The sequence below is a fragment of the Python bivittatus genome, unplaced genomic scaffold (genome assembly GCF_059951505.1).
Source record: "Python bivittatus isolate LINGU-HERP-01145 unplaced genomic scaffold, Pbiv_v1 ctg000850_np1212, whole genome shotgun sequence".
Taxonomy (NCBI): domain Eukaryota; kingdom Metazoa; phylum Chordata; class Lepidosauria; order Squamata; family Pythonidae; genus Python; species Python bivittatus.
The window spans coordinates 6,383,836-6,396,064 of NW_028277112.1; the positions used below are offsets into that span (position 1 = coordinate 6,383,836).

Here is a 12,229-nt window from a genome sequence, read left to right on the forward strand (position 1 = left end):
TTGGCACTTCTGGAGGGCCCCAAACCGGAAAAGTTAATAAGAAATTACTGCATGGTAACATATGAAACTCTGGCTTATAATTATAGTTTGAATGGACCTACTCTACTCTCAAAACCCCACTTTATTTCTATACATATATTTATAGGTTCATATACACTTTAATTGGCACTGAGAATGGTATTTCAAGTGTGTGTAGTATAGGTGGAGGGGCTGATCCATCTTTGAATCACTCTCTCTCTTTTTCATTGTTTTTATTCTTAGGCAAGCAGCAGTTTCTAGATATGGGCATCTGATTCCCAAAACAAGGCTCTGTATTTGGAACATTGTGTTCATTTTGATGGCATTCCACCCATTGAGTTATAAATTTCACCCTATGAAATCCATCATAAAGATATAATACTTGAGGAATTTCTTTTCCTTTGGTTTATTTTTCCAAACATTTTGAGAAAATGAGATTGCTATCTGCCATTTCCTTATTTTTTTGCAGGAAAGCTAAGGGTTGTTGACTTCCTCTCCCCTCCCTTCCTTCCTTCTTTCTGAAGGTACAGAACTCATCTGAGAGAAGAAGAAAAAAAACAGAATGAAGTGATTGTTCCTGTTCTCTTTCTTAAGTCATTTGGAACACTGTCCCTCCACGTTTTCTAAATTCACTGCAGCTGCCACACGAGAAGTGACAACTTTGCCAATTAGGGAGCAATTACAAGCATTGGGTCACTACCACTGTCGGGTCAGCACCTGGTAAGTTAATCTTCCAAAATTACTTAAGGCAGCATGTAAACGATTAATAAATGAAACTTGAAATATCAAATACATGCTTCTTTGTGGGTCACACAGCAATTCAGTTTGGCAGGAAGTTAGTATGTGTGTTTATGTGTGCATGTGTGCATTCTACAATTAATTATACAGTACTCCATTTCTCTAAATGCCAAATCAGTCTGAAATTTAAGAAAGAGGTGGTAATTTTTACAACAACAGTAAATATTCTTAGTGCATTCTGAATGCTGCAACCCTTTTTGTTTTAGTGCATTTCCCAATGTGTAAGATATGTTTCAGATCCTCATGAAATCTCGAAATAATTCATCTGAGAAATGTACTTGTTCGTGGCCCTTAGTAGCGAATTCATCTAGTCTGGGCTGCATGGGGGACTGAATGATCTCTTAAAACCTTCTATTTTTAAGCCACAGCAGAAGGTGGAGGCTATAATTATGTGAAAAGTGCCTTGTGTACTAAGTGTTAACATCTCAAGTGTCCTCTTTCCTGAGAGTGTACAATACCAGTGGACCAACCACTTCGCATCATAAGCAGCAAAAGATTCTGGGAGCTGTTTTATAAACAAATACACAGTTGTATTCATTGAGAAATCTAGGCAATGCTTCTGTTAAGTAAGTTCCAGTTCAAGTCTTCAAATTACAAGGTTTGTTCTGCTCAGTCATGAACTGTACCCTCCCAGTGTCTTGTTCACTGCAATTTTGGTTGTATTTTAAGTTTTAGCTATAAACCAAGACACCTTGGAGTAGACCCTGCTTCCAGACTAGGGTGCAGTAATTTCCTTTCCTTTCCTTTCCTTTCCTTTCCTTTCCTTTCCTTTCCTTTCCTTTCCTTTCCTTTCCTTTCCTTTCCTTTCCTTTCCTTTCCTTTCATCTGGAGACAGTGCAGTGCTGGTGCTCAAGTTTAAATGTGAAGTATTCAAAGCGTACTGAAGACCCAGTTTTCTCACATCTAAGCTGTCTGGGAATTATATAAGATTTAGAAATTTTAGAAATAAGTCCCAATGTACAAAATGGGGGATATTTCTTAGAAATGATGTGATGAGCCCTCTTCTTCAGGCTCCAGTCCTATGAGTACTTGATATGGGCTAAGCAGCATCGAATTGATTGAAACAGTTCTTAAGAAGCATGCATAGAATTGTACTAAATTGGGGATACCAGACTTGGGCTGCGAAAATTTGAATCCCCACTAAGCAGAGATACAAGAAGACTTTAACTCTACACTGCTGCCTGGTGGTTGTCTAGATTTTTACAGCTCAGACTTTCTGGCCTTACTTAAACGTGTGCCGCTAAAAAGAGGTTCTTTTCCAAAGTGTTCTCATATTTTGCTGCCTGAAGTTTGTCAAACATCATTACTGCCAGTTTTCAACAAAGACTTTAAAAAAGATTTTATTCACAAGAAGAATACATCTGATTGTTCTGACTGGGATTTTAGCTGGGCGGTGATTTCTTTGCATTTTTGAGAAGCACTTTAATTTTTGCAGGGTGTTTGTTTTAATGCTGGTTTTATTAATTCTTTGTTCCTTTTATTTTATCCACCTTGGAAGAGTTTTGCTCTTAGAAATATTTTAAAGAAAATAAATAAATAAATAAATAAATAAGTAAGTAAGTAAGTAAGTAAGTAAGTAAATCTTCCCCAGAAGTTTGGGATTAAAATCAAGTCCATGGCAAAGTGGGAGGGTTTTGTTTGGGTTTTTTTTTTTGGCATGGAAATCTAATGTCAGGGTGAAGAACACGGTCACTGTTGAACTGTTGAACTCAACCCATGAAAACCATTGCTTCTGCCACTCTACTTAAGCCTAGGAATAGAAGATCACCCAGGAAAATAAGAGAAGCCCTGCTGGATCCTCTTGCTTCTTAGAGTCACCAACCAAACAGAAATTTATAGTTAACATTAGATTTGGGAAGTACAGGATCAGTAGCCAAGGATTACAGGTTTGGGGATTATGCAACTTGTTATTATCTACAATACTTTAACTTCTTTGTTGGAATTTTTTAAAGGAATGTATGTCTGTCTGATTGATAGACTTATTGGCTATCTTTTCAATGAAATTTCCTCAGGTTGAGGTAAGCTATACGTGAGAAGTGAACATCCTCAGAAGTGTTATGGCCTGAGGCATAATTCACAATGTCAATAATCTTTGGAAAAGTTCATATATGGGTCAGTTAAGTACATTTAGTGCTTAGCTTATTAAGAATAGTGTTGATTTTTAAAAGATAATATTTTATATTTGTCATATTTAAAAATAAAGTAAAAAATGTGTTTGCTTGTGGATTTTTGTAGCTAATGATTCATTCTGAAGCTTGTTTTAGAATAGGAGTTGATAATTTAATGACAATCAGAATAGAACTAAAATCATACACTCAATTATTGTTATAAGGAAAAATTAACATATTCAGGCAGACAGTTTTGTGTTTCTTTGTTTAAAGTTTTTCTGTCATGCCTTTGTACCTTTAAGAGCTCAAAAATATAAAATTAGAAATTAAATCAAAATCAAACACTGGGAACTGTTAAATGAACAATATAGTATATAAATATTAATTAAAATAAAGTCCAAAATATCAAACCGATGTCAAATAGCAGAGAGAGAGAGAATGTGCACTGAGGCATTATATGCAATATTTGATCATTCAGTGAACCAGGAAGGCTCTCTGAAACAATGTTGTTGTGCAGTTAATTCATAATAATTTTCAAAGGTAGTACCTGGATTCACACATTGTAGTTAATGCTGCTTGGTTGGTTTGGGCTTTGCATGTTGGGTGAACCCAACTGAATAAGACTTATCCAGTAAATTAGGGTTAAGCAAAACACAGCTTAGCACAAGGTTTAAGCCAGAGCAGTGGGAATTCCCAGTATTCTTATCATAGTTACTTATTAGTACAATTTCTAGCCTGCATATTCATTATTAACAAGTCATAGAGTAGGAAATAGTTGGAAAAACAATATGATAAAGCATTTAAAAAAAACGATTACCAAGAAGATGATGATGACAGTCCTCTGAAAACTCATATTGCTGATGATAAAACCTCTAACCACCTACATATTTAAAATCATGAGTAGGAGATCAGCTAATGTTATACTAGAACTATGCAGTACTGTAGTAGAAAGTCTATTTTAAATAATTTGGCATTGAGCCAGCACTGAAATGAATCCACAAAACAGAAAGAAGAAGATAGTGCTTAAAGGAAGAGGAAGACAAACCAAGACGTAGATGAGTTTTCATAAAAGCAAAAATACCGAACCACATTTGGGTTAAAACTGGCAGAAGTTTTGGGAAACTGTCTGATGATCAACCTCTTCTACAATATAGTGAAGTTAAGAAAGTTGTGACCAAAATTGATTAAAATGGTAGTTACATCTTTTATTTTGGACGCTATAGGACAATCTGAAATCTATGTAAGTAATTACTTTCTCCTGTAGGTCTCACTTCCCGCTGCAAAATGAATTAGTCACATTGGTGAGCGATAAATCTACATCAGGTTCTGAAGAGACTGTGTCACTATGAAATTGGAGTCTTCTTTAGGGTTACCAAATCTGCACTGCAAAAATTCAGACAAATCCTGGTTGTGAATAATATTTAAGAGGAGGGACTTTCTTAAAAGTCGGCAGTGATGATACCTGGAGATTAGGACCCACTGCAATACAAAGAAAATAGAAAGTGATCTAAATGGGAAGCAGTAGTCCTATAACAGACCTGGCAGACCAATTGGAGTGACATAGTTCCAGGCCCAGCCTCCCCCCGCACCCCCCATGTGCATCTCAGTGTTGACATAGCTGGCACTATGCAACAGCAAGAGGGAAAATACAAATACCATACTAGAATGTCTCAGCTGGATTTTGGCTCACCTGACTGTCTGGCTGGCACAAGATGGCTGCTGCAGTGTGAAGTAATACTATCCATGAATGCTAAATGAGCTGTCCTTGTGCCACAACAGAGGAGCTCCATGGATATGGCTTTAATCTTCCTCAGAGTTTCCCAAATTGCTATATAAATGGGGAGATGAAGTCAAACAGTATATGAGCTCCTTACAGAAATGGAATGTATGCTGTAGAACTAGGGTTGGGTTGATATTCTCAGGCAAAAATCTTCCATGCAAAAGGAAGACCTGGGGGAAAAAATAATAAATATTCTGTTGTTCATATTTCCAAGATCCTGCTTACTACCTGTTTATGAGTGCTTGTTTTCCCAGCATGTTGCTTGGTTTTATACAATTATGAATTTCAAATTTCCTTGATTTCCTGCACGGTATTTTTCTAAAAAGTAATTCTTAGCTGGGATAATACTTACAAACAACTCAGTGGGGATGATGTCCTTAAAATATGATATTGCAATGTCAAAATGAGGACAATAGCTGTTGTCCTTGCTCTGAATTGTCTTTATGACATTGGCTATATTATGATTTAATGAAATTGGTTCAGAGTGAGGGCAGTACTTTTCCATCTCTTGAACTTGGCTATATGGGATCATCACAAAACCAATTCTAGTTCAAAGTAATGGTAGAAAGTATTCCTTTACTTTGAATTGTTGTCAGGGATGCAACATTTTTGTGTCTGCCTACAATTCATTCTCCCTAGATTACCAAAATGGGCTGTTTTGTGAGGTACATTAAAATGTTCAAAAAAGCCACAGTTCACCTTAGCTCAGCTTTGCCCAGAAATGTCTGAAACATTATAGATTATGGCTCATACATTCACTTTGTGTCTAGAGCTCTCCTTTCCATAAGCAGTAGAAGACAGGCTTGTGTATCTTGAACTCTACTCTATGGGTGATAGCTTTGCTCCTCTGCATATAGAACCAACATGAACATCAGGGATGTGCAAAACTTCAGATGTAAAGACAGAAAGGTACTTCTGCAACTCCTTAAACCACTCACCTTTTCCTGTGAAAACACTGTATTTGTTGAGAGCCTCCATGCAATTCCAGGAAAAGATACAAGTAATTTAAGGAGTTGCAAACCAATCTCCAGGAGCCCCAATATGCTTTAAAACACCTTTTTCCCCTCTAAATCTGAAGCTCTGCAAGGCCCCAATTCATGTGATTATTGCATTGCCGAAGTCGTTATGCATCTCATATAAGTTTGGCTGTGTTCTATATCAAACCTTAAAAGAGTTGTCAGATCTTCATTTCCACTTTGGTAATGTACATATGAAGTAAAAGAAGAAAGGAAGTGATTCATGCTGGGAAAATGCTTTATTCTGTAGCCTGAATCAGTACCTGAAGGTAATTTCCCATAGAGAACTGAGATGTCAGCCTTCCTGTGTGTACATTTAAGACATGGGTGAGAGATGGATTCTGTTGCTACTTTCAACTCATTCAAGGAAATGATAATTGGCAGCAATCTACCCATTTTTAACACCAATACTATTAGTCACATAAAAATACAAGTAGTTCTCATTTAACTACTGCCTCGTTTAGCTACCATTCGCCGTTGTGATGATGATGAAAAAATAACTCAATCCTCACATTTACAACTTTCACAGGTCCATAAAGCAAAGAAAAGTTGAAGTAAGAATGTAAGCACAATTGTTGATTTACTTATCAACCGCTTTGCAGTTATGACGGTGATGAAAAAAGTAACTTTACGACCAATCCTCGCATGTACAACTTTCACAGGTCTGTAAAGCAAAAGAAAGCTGAAGTAAGGTCATAAGCACAGTTGTGGTTTTACTTAGCAACCGCCTCGCTTAACAACCAAGTTGCTGGTCCTTATTGTGGTCACTAAAAGAGGACTACCTGTATACCCCCACTTCTGACTCTTTCAGCCCTTATGTACAGCAACTAAACACCTAAAAAGAGTTAAGTGTCTGAACAAATCAGATTTAGAATTATTTTGTAAGAATAACACAGTAAAATTATCTTCTAATGGCATTTCTTATGCAACTGCAATAAGTTAAGCTTTGGACTTTTTTGGCACCTAGTGGCTGGTGCCAATGTTGTTACGGCTGCTAGTGCAGAACATGCTTCAATATGATAACAGATATCTAACGAATGTGTACATATCTACAATTATTCATATTTCTATGCTGTCATCTTTACCACCTATATCATGCTGGATGAATTTTTAATTGTTTTTCTAATATTTTTAAAAACTCAGGGCAGCATCTGGCTGACCTGGTCTGTGCTGTGAAGCTAAGCAGCTTCAGACCTGGTTATTACTTGGATGGGAGGCCACCAGGGAATTCTAAGGCTGTAGGCCACAATGGGAAGTTGAAAAACTTCCAGCAAACCACATCTGTATTATTGAAAAGAAAATAGTATTCTCATGTTCATGAAGTCACCAGCTAAGCTGAGGTCAATTCAAGAATATATTTTTAATTTCTTTAAATGGATGGAGGATATGCCCATTCAGCATTACTGGTTCCTCTTATTAGCAATGTCATATTGTTATTAATTTCTGTGAACCTGACAAATGTTCCAGGGGCTGGGGTGGGGGGGTACTTCGAAAATAAATGGAGGTAGCCATTGTCTCAGTTCCAATTCCAGACCTATTTTGCCTACACAGCTAGTATGTCAGATCATTTGTCCACATCTGTTCCATTGCAAAAATGACTGAGAATCTCTTTGGATGCTAGTGGAGACATTTTCAAAATTCAGCATTTCTAAACAAAAAACAAAATTGGGGAGCGTCCATATCAAGTGCATCTGCAGAGTGAGGCTGGGGATAAAACAAATCAAAATGCCAGCTGTGACCCCCTGATCAAAGCTGCACTCCACTTTTATGTGCATTGATAGGCAACGTCAGTATTGAATCACTGTGACTTTGAGCCAGACATTTTCTGAGCCTGCTTAAGGGTAGTTGATGTGAGAGTCTTGAGGAGACCCCTCTTTATGCTGCCTTGAGCTCCCAGACAAAAGGCAGAGTACAAATTCATTACACAAATAACATTAAACCATACACAACCACTCTACATTCTTATAATATGCTAAGACTAAGACAAATAAAGAAAGCCAGTCTGGTGTAGTGGTTAAGGCACCCAGGCTAGAAACATGGTGCCACAACATTGGCCTTCTTGACCCACAGTTGATGCCCCTCTTCCATTCTGCTGGGAAGGGGGTTAACAACTTCTCCTATGAAACAATGCTACCAGGATCAAGCTATTCTTCACCCCTGCCAATTTGGTCATGGTAGTTTCCCTTTTTCTTCATGCTTTATACAGTTTAGAATACAAATTCGGTTTTCTAAGGAAGCACATTTTAGGAACAGTGCCATTTGTTTTATGAAAATTGGTGAGGGTGGGGAAAAGAAAGTAGGGTTCTGCTTAATTTTGTATATTTCTTAGATTTGAATATTTTGAGTTAAGTAACCTGTAGCAAAATGTAATTTTAATAATTTGCAAAATTATGATTGTTGTTTATTACTTAGTAATAAATAATGTGTTTTCTTATTTCCTGAAATTTCTGAGAGGCACAGAGAGGCTCCATTCCCTGTCCAGTGAATATTTCTTTTGAATTATGTATTTAGTGCGTGATTTTATCTGTTTCAATAAAACAACCTCAGAAAAAAGGTAGAGGATATATATTATTTTATGCAATGTCAAATACAAATGAATACAGAATGCTTAAGTTCAGAATGTTCAGCAACAGAAATGAGAGTGTGAATATCCACATTCAGATCTGTTTCACCCCCTATTAAGCCATAATGCAGTTTGTTTTTTGGGTGGGGGGTCAAGTCTGTCTTGACTCCTGGCAACTCCCTGGATAAGTCCCTGTGGTTTTCTTGGCAAGGTTTTTCAGAAGTGGTTTGCCATTGCCTGTTTCCTAGGATTGAGAGAGAGTGATTGGCCCAAGATCGGCCAGCTGGCTTTGTGCCTATGGTGGGACTAGAACTGACTCCCAGTTTCTAGCCTGGGTGCCTTAACCACTACACCAGACTGGCTTTCTTTATTTGTCTTAGTCTTAGCATATTATAAGAATGTAGAGTGGTTGTGTATGGTTTAATGTTATTTGTGTAATGAATTTGTACTCTGCCTTTTGTCTGGGAGCTCAAGGCAGCATAAAGAGGGGTCTCCTCAAGACTCTCACATCAACTACCCTTAAGCAGGCTCAGAAAATGTCTGGCTCAAAGTCACAGTGATTCAGTACTGACGTTGCCTTCATGGAAATAATTTGCTACAGTTGAAAACTCCTCTGTGCTTGCTTTAGGGCGCCAGTGTTTCTCAACCTTGTCAACTTAAGATGTGTGGACTTCAACTCCCAGAATTCCCCAGCCAGCTTTGCTGGCTAAGAATTCTGGGAGTTGAAGTCCACATATCTTAAAGTTGACAAGGTTGAGAAACACTGTTTTAGGCTAAAGAGCATTGAGTCATGGCTTTAGTATTAAGTGACTGTGGACTTCATGTAAAACAGAGAGTAGCATTGCTACATCACACAGCATTTGATTTCTCGTAGTACTAACAGTACAGAAGACAGATTCCTGTTCTGTGTAGTTCAGAAAGTTTGAAACAAAGGATCACAGTAAGGATTCTTGTACTTTAAATAGTTCTGATGCAGATAAAGAATTTTGGAGATATGATCTTATCAAGAAGGGTAAGAAAAGCTGTTGTACTGCCTTGCTCGGCTATTCAAGGTACAGGAAACTGGTCTTCTCTTGCTATTGCACTTGGCAGCATGTTTAGTATTCAACACTTACTTCCTACACTTAGAAATGAGAACGTTGTGTACAGAAGGGGAGAATGGAGCTCCCGTTCTCTAAAAATGATAAATAATTACCTTTAAAAAAAATAATAATGAAACATTAAACTGGCAGCAGTTAGGATAACTGAGAATCAGTGTAAATGTACCAATGTTTTCTTCTTGTCATCCAAGGTGAATGTGATTCATGCTGAAGTCAACTGTTATTCCCACTTCTGTGGCATTGCTCATAGTTTAAGATAAATAAAAATTTAGTTTGGTTGGTATTGTTTTTTAAAAAGGATGACAAACCATGCAAAGTTAAAAACAACTCAAAATTCACAAACACCATTTCCCATTTTGCACTCCTCTCTGTCTCTGACAATACACACCACTTACATAAATAGACACACTGACCTAGAGCTTTGTAGGACATCCTCAGAGCTGACTAAATACTATTAGGGACTTCACTGTGATTGGAGTTTCCCATCTCTCTCTCTTTCTATCTCAGAAAGCAACTGTAGAAGATACTGATTTGGATGGGCTCTCCGCACAAGGGACAGAAATTAAGGTTTGCCTCAAAGCTAACATGGCAGAGAAAATATGCTAGTATAATTACAAATTCATAGAGGTCTCTCTTTATCACTGTTCCTTTGACTAGCTACTGCCAAGCATAGGAGACAGGCAAGAAAATTGCTTGACAATATAGGGCAGTCCTGTTTAGTGACACCAATCCTTCTGTAGGAAAGCTTAATAGGACATACTTTTCTGTCCATTGGAGCCCAGTGTTTCAGTGTCAGCCCAACCTGAGGCCCTTCAGATAAGTTGGAATTACCTTTGTAGGCTGGATAGGAATTCTGGGAGTTGCAATTTCAAAACATCTGGAGGGTACCAAGTTGAAAACAGATTTGTATATGTAACAATCTGCATACCTCCCATGCGTAGGAACTTCAGTTATTTTAATATCTTATTATCTGTGCAATGTTATATTGGCTTTCTAAGCATTAACTTAGAAAGCCAATATAACGATACAATATACTCCTGGGCAGTGTTAATCATACAGCAAAGTGAAGGCAAATGTCCATCTACACGATACAATCCAGGTGGCATCTACAATCTCTGTACACTATACATGATCCACCATGGGAAATTGAATGAATAGCCTGGTTGCTCTGGGCACAGCAATTTAGATAAAGGATGAAAAAATGTGCACAATACCAACATTTTTTGAAAGATAATGGAAAAACAGAAATATGAGAAGTTTCTACATATTGTGCTATCACCAAGTTTACTTTTACTGTAAAGGTTATTCTTTGTGAAGTTTCCAGTTTTTGTTTAGTGACCTTATTATATTGCAAAATGCTGACATGTTTCCACACAAAGTCTGACAATTATACACTGCTTTAGGGGAGCTAGAACCCAACCCTTCAATAGTTAAGGAGCTAGAATTAAAGTGTACCAGTTTGTTTTTAAGATAGTCAAATAAAAGACTACAAGCTACTGGAGCAAATACAATACCATTCTTATATGCTTTTTCCTGATCAGAAACAGGAAAGAATATCTGAACCTTCTATTCCTGGTTTTTGTTTTTGTTTTGGTACCAACTGGCAACTGACACCAGTTTTCTTGGCAAGATTTTCAGAAGTGGTTTGCCATTGCCTCCTTCCTAGGGATGAGAGAGAGTGACTGGCCCAAGGCCACACAGCTGGCTTCATGCCTAAGGTAGGACTAGAGTTCACAGTCTCCAGTTTCTAGCCTGATGCCTTAACCACTACTCCAAACTGGCTCTCTCTATTTCCTAATATTGAAGAAAGAATAGAATTAATTCTATTAACAGCCTTTCAGCTGTCCGTTGGGTTATAGCATTGGTTCTCAACGGGGGCGGTGGGAGGATGCTGAGGGGCAGTGAACTTGTTTTGGGCAGTAGGGGGGCGGTGGGCATGTTTTGGGCGGTAGAGGGGCGATGAGCATGTTTTGGCATTCGAACTTAATTTTAAAACTCCCCAAAAAATTTATTAAATCGATTATCCGGTTTACACCATTTGTACCAGCAATAAAATGAACTTACGCGACGGCTGCCCTCACGCACTTCTAAGAATGGTGAGACGAATTTGTATTCTAGGTAGGCTGACCTCGAAGAACCCGACACTACGATTCTTCTCCGATCCCAACCAGCACAGCGCGTGCGTCAGCTGTCTTCCCGCGCGATTAATCGCAGCGCGTGCGTTGAGCGTCCTTTCAATATGAATGCTTGATTTGACCCGTGTTTCTTGAGTTGCTTTTCGTTCGCTTCATTTCTGTTTTTTCCCCTCAGTTTCGATTTACTTTCATTGTTTATTTGGCCCGTCGGCTAGGTAAGTGCGCTATTTTTTGCCTTTTATAATTCAGTAACTCCCCCCCCCATACCCTAAATTACAGGATTTTCACAAAGGGTGGTGTTGAAAAATGTTCCACTCCTTAGGGGGGCGGCAGCTTCAAAAAGGTTGAGAATCACTGGGTTATAGTTTCAATTCGGCAGCTTAATAGAGACCAGAGGACCCCATACTGAGGAAGACTATTCAAAGGAATCATATGCAATATCATAGGCAAAGAAGACAAAATAAAGAATGAGGAAACACAGCATATTCTCTCCTATAAAAGCTCCAATTTAGCATGAAGTAGAAGCAAATGCAATGTCTATTTCAGAAACTTGGAACATTGGTGAGAATCTTTGGATGCAGTAGTCACATCAGGTTTGATCCTTGGTGTAGGGAGTCATACATGTACAGAGCATGTTTATATATTGCTGCTTCCAATTCAGCAAAGGGCATACATGCATTATCTCTGTAAGGTTGTTTAATTGTTTAAGAT

General features: G+C 38.0%; 1 protein-coding gene across 2 annotated transcripts in view; it reads left to right on the forward strand.

Moving 5' to 3' along the window:
- Positions 1-340: 340 nt before the first annotated feature.
- Positions 341-12,229, forward strand: part of ZNF366 (zinc finger protein 366) — a 35,041-nt gene continuing 23,152 nt past the window's right edge. The window contains exons 1-2 of one of the 2 annotated variants that reach the window (XM_088129939.1): positions 9,063-11,101; positions 11,502-11,733. The gene's annotated coding sequence lies outside the window, so the exon portion shown is untranslated. Of the gene's footprint in view, positions 739-9,062; positions 11,102-11,501; positions 11,734-12,229 lie in introns of those variants that run through there. The other variant, XM_007422569.3, reaches the window with a different exon arrangement.